The sequence below is a fragment of the Furipterus horrens genome, unplaced genomic scaffold (genome assembly GCF_987537825.1).
Source record: "Furipterus horrens unplaced genomic scaffold, mFurHor1.1.pri manual_scaffold_13, whole genome shotgun sequence".
NCBI classification, from domain to species: Eukaryota; Metazoa; Chordata; class Mammalia; order Chiroptera; family Furipteridae; genus Furipterus; species Furipterus horrens.
In genome coordinates, this window is record NW_028327183.1 from 46802621 (window position 1) to 46811791 (window position 9171).

A 9171-nucleotide genomic window follows, 5' to 3' on the forward strand; every position below is an offset into this window, starting at 1 on the left:
TTGGACCCTCCTAAGTAATTCAGGATGATCTCCTCTCCAGACCTGAATTTAAACACATGTGCAAAGTCCTTTTGGCCATGTGAGGTAGCAAGGGAGACCAAGGGAATAGGGAAACAAGTCACTGCCCTCAAATTCTAATGTGGCCTGGAACTTTGGTGATATTAAGCAACGATAAGTTCTGAGGTGTGTTAATGATATTGTGGTTATGTTTTACGAAGAGTCTTTAAGGGGATACCTTCTGAAGTATGGATGAAATGACATGATGTCTGGAATTGGCTTCAAAGTAATTGACTGGTGGGCCCTGGCTGGGTGACTCAGTTGATTGGAGCATGTTCCATGCACCAAAAAGGTTGTGAGTTAGATTTCCAGTCAGGGCACGTACCTAGGCTGTGGGTTTGATCCCTGGTCGGGCATGTACAGGAGGCAACAGATCAATGTTTCTCTCTCACACTGGTGTCTCTCTCTCTCTCTCTCTCTCTCTCTCTCTCTCTCAAATCAATAACAACATATCCTCGGATGAGGATTAAAAATAATAATAATAATAATAATAATTGACTGATGGGAGGGGACGTGTCTGGGCTGTAGATGAAGGACATCAGCCCTGAGTTAAAAATTGATGAAGCTTAATGTATGTGGAGCCTCATTATATTATTCTCTTAATCTTGGTGTCTGTTTGAAATTGCCCTTAATAAACAGAAATGGGTAAATTGCCTTTTTCTTTTAAGTTTAAAAAAATTGAATTTTTAAAAACCATAAGTGGCGGGAGATGGAGGAGGTGGGGCCAGTCCTGAAGCAGGATTGTGCACCCCAGTGGGTGAGAGTCCACTGGCCCCCGAGTGGGTGCCGACCATGGGCCGCTACAGACCGTACTGCAGAGGTGACACCTGACCCAACTCCTGAGTTTGACCCAAGTCTACTCCAAGACGTGGGCTGAAGCCGGAACCCAGCTGCATTTGCTCCAGTCATTTTCTCAATACGTCCTGGAGAAGGTTTGGTTTTGAGGCCTCTTTGTACTGCTGATTTATTTATTTTTAAAGACTGTATTTCTTTTCAGAGAGAGGGAGAAAGAGAGGGAGAGAAACATCAACTGGTTGCCTCTCACACGCCCCCAACTGGGGACCTGGCCCGCAACCCAGGCATGTGCCCTGACTGGAATCAAACTGGCGACCCTTTGGTTTGCAGGCTGGTGCTCAATCCACTGAGCCACACCAGCCAGGGCTGTACTGCTGATTTAAATACAGAGACTGGATGGTTCGATTCCCAGTCAGGGCACATGCTTGGGTTGCAGGCCTGGTTCCCCACTGGGGGTGTGCGAGAGGCAACCACACATTCATGTTTCTCTCCCTCTCTTTCTTCCTCCCTTCTCCTCTTTCTAAAAATAAATAAATAAAATATTAAAAATAAATAAATAAAATAAATACAGAGACTGGAGTTGTCAGTCCTGAACAATTTATGAAATCTTTTGAGCACATGAAGAAACCTGGGCATTATTATGTCACAGTTGCGGAAGATGTCACTTGGGACAGATTGTTGCTACGGCAACTCTGATACTAGAACATAAATTCCCCCATTCCTGTGCTAAGGTTATTATCAACCTTTACTTTGCGAAGCAAGAAACAGAACTGTGGTTATAAGATTACCCTTGAATGTCTACCACAAAATGTTGGTTTCTATAAAAAGTTTGAACATATAGTATCTGAAGAAAACTGCCTGTGTCAGAGGTAGTTTTAAGAAAGATAGTTGTTAAAGGAGCTAATGCAACATTATGTACCCTTCCTGGAGCTGAAACAGTTTGCTGCAACCCAGTGACCTCCACAAATACTGGGGTGAAAAGACATTGTAATGCAACAAACATAATGACATTTAGAAGGTTACTTTGGGTTGGTGGGATGTCTGTGAGTTCAGATTACAAGTGAATCCTTTAAAGAGAATGATTTTTAACCAAAGAAATATATGTTTAACTTGACTCTTTTCTTGCATTGTATTTTTCTAAAGTTTGGCTTCATTTCTCAGTAGTCACAGGATAGGACTCATGTATTTGCTCTCTGTACTACTGATTTTTAACAACAGCCTTCAGTGAATAAGGCTATTCCTTATGAATGTTAATTCATAAAATTAATATTTTTGGTTCAAAGAACATCTAAATACAAATTAAGGGTGTGTCATTTCCCCTATTTTACTTGAAATGTAGTACATTCCAACATTTGTCAATTCTAATACTGTACAGCCAATAATCTGGTCAGCCTTTTAAAATAGAAACGACCTGGCTGCTGTGGCTCAGAGAATTGAGTGTCGACCTGCAAGCCAAGTGTCGCTGGTTCGATTCCCAGTCAGGGCACATGCCTGGGTTGCACGTCAGGTCCCCGGTTGGGGGCGCGAGTGAGAGGCAACCACACAGTGATGTTTCTCTTCCTCTCTTTCTCCTTTCCCCTCTCTCTAAAAATAAAATAAACAAACAAACATAAATAAGTTATTTAAAAAATAAATAAAATAGAAATGAAAATAACTTAAAAATGTGACAAGGTTTAAAGTAAACAGTTTAAGTGGACATCTAAAGGTTTGTATAATTCTAATGTAGGTAGAGTACCACCTGTCTTATATGTGAAATATAACACTTATTCAGGGTACCGAAGAGCAAATATAAGGTACTTTTTTAAAAAGGTTATTTATTTATTTTTAGAGAGAGAGGATGGAGGGAGAAAGAGAGGAAGAGAAACATTGATGTATGAGAGACACATTGGTCAGTTGCCTCTCACAAGCCCCCAACTGGGAACCTGGCCCACAACCCAGGCCTGTGTCCTGACTGGAATCAAACCAGCGACATTTTGGTTTGCAGGCCACTGTTCAATCCACTGAGCCACACCAGCCAGGCCATATTAACTATCTCTAACCTGGATTCTCATCTTTTCATGGGTGTCTGAAGCCTCTTCTGAGGAACATTTTTATGAAAAATAGATTACAAAATTGAGTGAAATATTTTTAAATGTATCCTATTATATTTGTTACATTCTTAAAGTATTGATGAAAACTCTTCTGTTTAATGTGATTATATAATAATACTATTGACTATTATTCTGGTCACTATCCTGTTTTGATTTTATTTATTTTTTATAGTTGAAGTAGGTATGAAATACGTTATTAATGGTTCTAATCTTTTTCATTCTATGTTATCTTAAACCTGTTCATATGGGGAAAAAAAATATGAAGAATGTAGAATGAGGTGATTATTTTAATAGTACAAGCCAGCTTAAGGAAGAGGATAAAAATAACTACCTTCTGGATAGTGGTTCTCTCTATATGCATTGAGAGCGAAAGACATCAGAAAAACATGCTCAGAGAGACTTATTTATATTTGTGATGTTTAATTTTGTAAGCATTGAGATGTGAACCATGAACTGGGTGTACTGTTTATATTAACATTTTCTGAAATTTTTCAAAATCCCACAAAGGTAGAAATTAATGGAAACACATCTCCTATGTATCCATCATCTTACGTAAAAAATTAGGAACTCATAAATTATTTGGCCGCCATTCCAATGGAATGAATCTGCGGCGGATTCCTGAGACCTCATAATTTCCTCTGTACCGTTTAACCCGGGGGATACGTTCTCAGAAATGGGACGTTAGGTGATTTTGTCGTGGTGCAAACATCCCAGAGCACAAGCCTGGGCAGTCTAGCCTCCTGGGCGCCTAGGCTGCATGGAGTAGCCTAGTGCAGCTGAGGGCCAAGCCTGTGCCGCATGTGACTGTAGGAAGCAACACGAGACTAAATCAAGCACAAACAAAAATGACGCAACAGAGACAAAGTAAACACGAGACGCGTGAGGCTGCCGTCTGATAACACGGCACACTTCTTTTTAAGTAGAATGAGTACATGCTAAAATAATAAAAAGTATAGTATAGTGAATGCACAAACCGCTACCGTAGTCATTTATTATCATTATCAAGTATTGTGTACTCTACTTTTTAAAAAATCTTTACCCGAGGATATGTTCATTGACTTTATTTTATTTTATTTTTTTGTGCAAGCATGCAGGGTTTATTGGTGATATGTTCTCATGGAAGAGGACGGGCCTTGCTGAGGTCGGGGAGAAAGGCAAGAGCAAGGGTGGCTAGGGCAGGGGGGGCCGGAGCCAGAGCCAGAGCCAGAGCCGGGGTGGCCTAAGGCCGGCGGCCAGAGACAGAGCCGAGAGAGTGATTTTATCTTTTTAAAATTTTTATTTAGTTATATATATTTTAGAGAGAGGGGAAGAGAGAAAGAAAGAGAGGGAGAGAAAGACCAATGTGAGAGAGAAACATCGATTGGTTGCTTCTCTTATGCCCTCTAATTGGGGATTGAACCTATAACCCAGGCATGTGCTCTGATCGGGAATGGAACCCCTGACCTTTCGCTTTGTGGGATAACACCCCACCAACTGAGCCATGCTGATCAGGGCTGTTCATTGATTTTAGAGAGAGGGGAAGGGAGGGAAAGAGAAAGAGGAACACTGATGTGAGAGAGAAACATTGATTGGTTGCCTCCTGTAGGCACCCCAACCAGGGATCGAACCCACAACCCAGGCATGTGCCCTGACCGGGGATCGAACCAGCAACCTTTTGGTATACAGAACAATACTCCAACCAGCCAAGCTACCAGGCCAGGGCCTGTACTATATGTTTATGACTGGCAGCACAGTGGGTATGTTTACACCAGCATCACCACAAACACATGAGTAATGCATGGACTACAATGTTAAGGTGGCTATGATATCACTAGGTGATAGAAATTTTCAGCTTCATTATAATTTTTTTAAAGATTTTATTATTTTTTAAAAGACTTTATTTTTAGAGAGAGGGGAAAGGAGGGAGAAAGAGAAGGAGAGAAATATCGATGTGAGAGAGGCAATCAGTTGCCTCTCTCACACCCCCAACCGGGGACCTGGCCTGCAACCCAGGCATGTGCTGTGACTGGGAATCAAACCAGTGACCTTTCAGTTTGCAGGCCGGTGCTCAATCCACTGAGCCACACCAGCCAGGGCCAGCTTCACTATAATCTTATGGGGCCTGTTGTATATGCAGTTGATGTTTGACATGTCACCTGACTGTATTTGTTTCCTGCAGCTGCTATAAGAAATGACCCCAAACTTAGTGGCTTAAAACACGTTTTTATTTTCACTCTGAAGGTCAGGAGTCCGAACTCACTTTCACTGGGCGGACATCAAGGCGCTTGCAGGGCTGTGCTCCCTCCAGTTGCCGGTGGAGAATCAGTTAGTTCCCTTGCCTTTTCCAGCTTCAGGAGCTACACCCCTTGCATTCACTGGCTCTGCAGGGTAGCACCTTGCTTCAGTGTCCCATTGCCTCTGCTTGTGGCGAATCTCTTTCCCATTACAGTTAGCGAGCACCTGGATATCTCCAGTTCCTTAACTTCACACATCTGCCAAGTCCCTTTTGCCACTCACGGGGTCCAGGGATCACAGCCTGCAGATCTTTGGGGACCATTATTCAGCCTACCTGGGGAATATTGCCATTTAAATGAGGCAGTCAGGAAAGGCCTCGGAGAGGAAAGGACCTTTGAGGAAGGCTTGAGGGAGGAAGCCATGCAGAGATCTGGGAAAGAGGCTCCTACACAGAGTGAGGGGCGACTGCAAAGGCCGGGAGGAGGCAGGAGCCAGTCATTCTAAAATGGCTCCCCACTATCCCGCCTCCCAGTATTCACGCCCTGAAGCAACCCCTCCCCTGAGCATGAGCTGGATGTAGCACTGTATCTCTAAAGAATGGGATGCAGCGAAAGTGATGGACTGTCCCTTCTGACATAAGGTTATAAAAGACAGTGACTTCCATCTTTGCATCTCTCTCTGGTTCTTCTTGCTTTCCCGCTTTGATGCAGCCTGCTGCCCTCAGAAGTGCCCCCGAGCCAGGGACCTGAGGGGGCTCCCAGCTCCCAGCCAGCAAAGAAATGAATCCTGCCAGGGAGCACCAGGTGAGCTTAGTGTTGGGTCATTTCCAAGTAGAGCTGGATGACCACGGCTGTATTCCGTTCCTGACATACAGAGTAAACGCGGGTGTTCTCCAGTCATGACATTTGTGGGTAAGTTGTTATACAGATTAGCTGACTAATGCAGGCCGGGGGCCTGGGTGGAAGAGCCCGGAGCCAAGTGTAGCTGGGAGGAGTGAGTAAGAAAGAGAACAGTGGGGAATGATGTCAGGCAAGTGACAGGATGCTTAGTACAGGGCCTGGCATGTGTAAATCCAATGCTTGATTTCATTTTATTATATCCTTAGTTGAAGATGTCCTCCTTCCTTTCCTCCCTTCCCCCGACTTAAAGGAATAGACAGGGCTGGGATGGGGGAAGCTTTGAAAGGGTGCCTGACCCAGCCTGGGGGTGAGGAGGGCTTCCTGGAGGAGGGGATGTCTCTTTGAGAGCTGAAGATGAGTGGTAGGAGGGAGGCAGGGTAAGGTGGGGGAGACAACTCACAGGCAAAGAGGACACCAGGGGGCAAGTGGAAAACAGGTCTAAGCAGCAAGATGGGGCTGGAATAGGGTGTGCGGAGCACAGACTTTTCCTAACAGAAGGCAGCATCATGGCTTACTCCCGACCACCTGACATCATGTAGGTTTGCTCTTCCCAGTTTGCTCTGTACATTGTTCTGCAAGGAGCATCTCTGGGTGTAGCTGTCCCCATGGATCGTTCCTTTGGTTAGGTTCAGGGTCAACTTGGTGACCTCATTAACTGGCTCAACACTGGCCCCCATTATCACCACGGTATGAGTTCAAGCTCCATAGGACCTATTTTCAGAGCCTTTGTCTGACTTTGGGACTGTATTGTCGTTTGTATGACTGTATAATAAATGTCATTTGTTGGTGTAAGTATTGAAACAGAACTTCAAGCTGCTCAGTTATGGGGGGCCCCATTGCCTGCCGCCAAAAAGCATAACTCCCAATACCAGAGTTTGGTGAAAAGGAAAGGAATTGTTTATTTAAAGATTATACAGATTTAGATTAATGGCAGGTTTCTGCCATTAAGTCTCACTCCCTTAAAACACCCAAAAACACATAGTCCTGCCTAGTCAGGCCAGCCTCCGGGCAGAAAAGTCAGAGGAACCGTCTTCCTCTAGGAAAATAGAAGTCCGTGACTCTGTATTTCCCAGACACAGTTCCACTCTCCTGGCAGCTCCCATTCATTCGGGCCTGACTGGGGAGTTTCGCCCATGTCACGGTGTTTTTCAGCTATTAATCCAGATCTGTGTGGCACCTTCCTGCACACCCGACCTCATGGCCGGCTGGTGGGGTGCCTCTGCTCTCTTTCAAACCATGTGGCTCTCTCTTGATTAATGGCTGCTGCCTTATTTTTAAATCCCTGACCACAGCCTGTGACACAGTCAATGTAGTGAACCATCCTGGCTACATGCAGAATCTCTCCCAGGCACCCCCATCCCCAAGCTCTTTTGTCACCATTCTTAGTTAAAGCCCTTCCCATCTCCTTGGTGAGTGGAGTGGCCATAGCCATTTGCATAACTAAGAAACTAGGCATCTCTCCAGAAAGTGGCTGTGCTCCACTGAATCCCACCCCCCAAATTCTGAGGCTTCTGTCCACTCTCTTACAGTATCATTATTCTCACTTTAGAGGTGAGGAAACTGAGTTTCAGAGAAACACTTGCCCAAGTCTTTACAGCTGGGTGAGGTGCTGCTTCTCATCCCACCCCCTTCCCAGCCCTGCACGCTCTGTGTCCTCACTGTCTACGGAAGAGTCTGTCTTCCCCACTGGAATCTGAGCCCTTAGAGGCCATGCCGAGGCTCGTCTCAGTAAGTCACTGTTGTGTGCCTTTCACCACCCAGTACGGAGTGTGCACAGAGCCGGGGCTCCGGAAATATATGTGAGTGAATGAATGAATGAATGAAAGTGAGGAGATTATGAAGGAAGTGGTAACCCAGGGCTTAGCACAGGGTCAGGCACACAGTAGATGTCCCATCATTATTTCTGAAACAAACACATAAAAGCTAGCATTTATTGAATGCTTAGTATGTGCTAAATCCAGTTTTAACTGCTTTATATGAATTAGTTTAAGTGTCGTCTACACTGTAGATAACCTAAATATTCTACTTCGCAGATACAAAAATGGAACACCAGAGAAGTTAGGTAATTTGATCACGGTCACACAGCTTTGTAGTAGACTGGAGCCGGGATTTGGACCCAGGCATTCTGGTTGAAGTCTACAACTTAACCATCCAACCACAGTGCCTTTTTATTACTACCTGATTAAGACAGTATCTGGCAAATAGCAAGAGCTCCATAAATGAGAAGAATTATTATCCCAGAGAAGTTTAGGACACAGGTATTTTATTTAATTAATTAATTTAATGTTTAAAAGGATTTTATTTATTTATTTTTAGCGGGGGTGTAACAGAACCCCTGGGCTGCTCCGATTGAAACAGAACCCACGGGCTGTTTAGTTACGGGCCTGATTGCCCGCCGCCAGAATCATAACTCTGAATACCAGAGTTTGGTGAAAAGAAAAAGAATTGTTTATTTACACATAGCCCTGCCTCCCCCTCTCAGACCTGGCCAGTCTTAGGAAAGTCAGAAACACCGTTTCCCTACTTCCTAGGCACAGTTCAGCTTTACCAGTAGCTGCCAATCACTCAGTTCTGATTGGGGAGGTCCTTTCTGTGCTGTGGTGCCCTCCAGCTCTCAATGCAGGACCGCCTGGATTCTCAGCCTCCTTGCAAACTGCCTTCTTCCTGCAAACCGCATGGATCTCCTCTCCTTCTCAAAGCAGCCTGGCAAGAGCCTCTTCTTAAAGCCGCCTGGAGACCCCTTCTCCAAGCCAGATGGAGGGAGCCCACAAGAGCCACAGAGTGAGGGCGGGAGGGCCAGAGAGAGCCTGAGAGAGAGAGCCTCCTAGAGCCAGAGCCAGCCCCAAATCTCCACAGCTGCTTCTCTCCTCCTCCCTGCCTCCTCTCTCTCCCTGCGTCCTCTCACGTTGCAAACAGTCCTGACCATTCACAGAACCCTAGGTAGGCTCTGTCTGCTTCTTCCTACCAGCCCACAGTCCAAGATACCTCCCGTCTTCCTGCGTCTTGGAAGTAAAGCGGATCTTTGCAACAATGTTTCCAGCCACTAGCTCCAGGCATGCAAGGGCATCCTGAAAGCTGCTTCCTGCTCCCTATCTCCCAGCCGCAAACTCTGGGGT

General features: G+C 45.1%; 1 pseudogene; it reads left to right on the plus strand.

Annotated features, from left to right (window-relative positions):
* The first annotated feature begins 766 nt into the window (after positions 1–766).
* Positions 767–1725, plus strand: LOC149995002 (glucosamine 6-phosphate N-acetyltransferase pseudogene; annotated as a pseudogene).
* The last annotated feature ends 7446 nt before the right edge of the window (positions 1726–9171 follow it).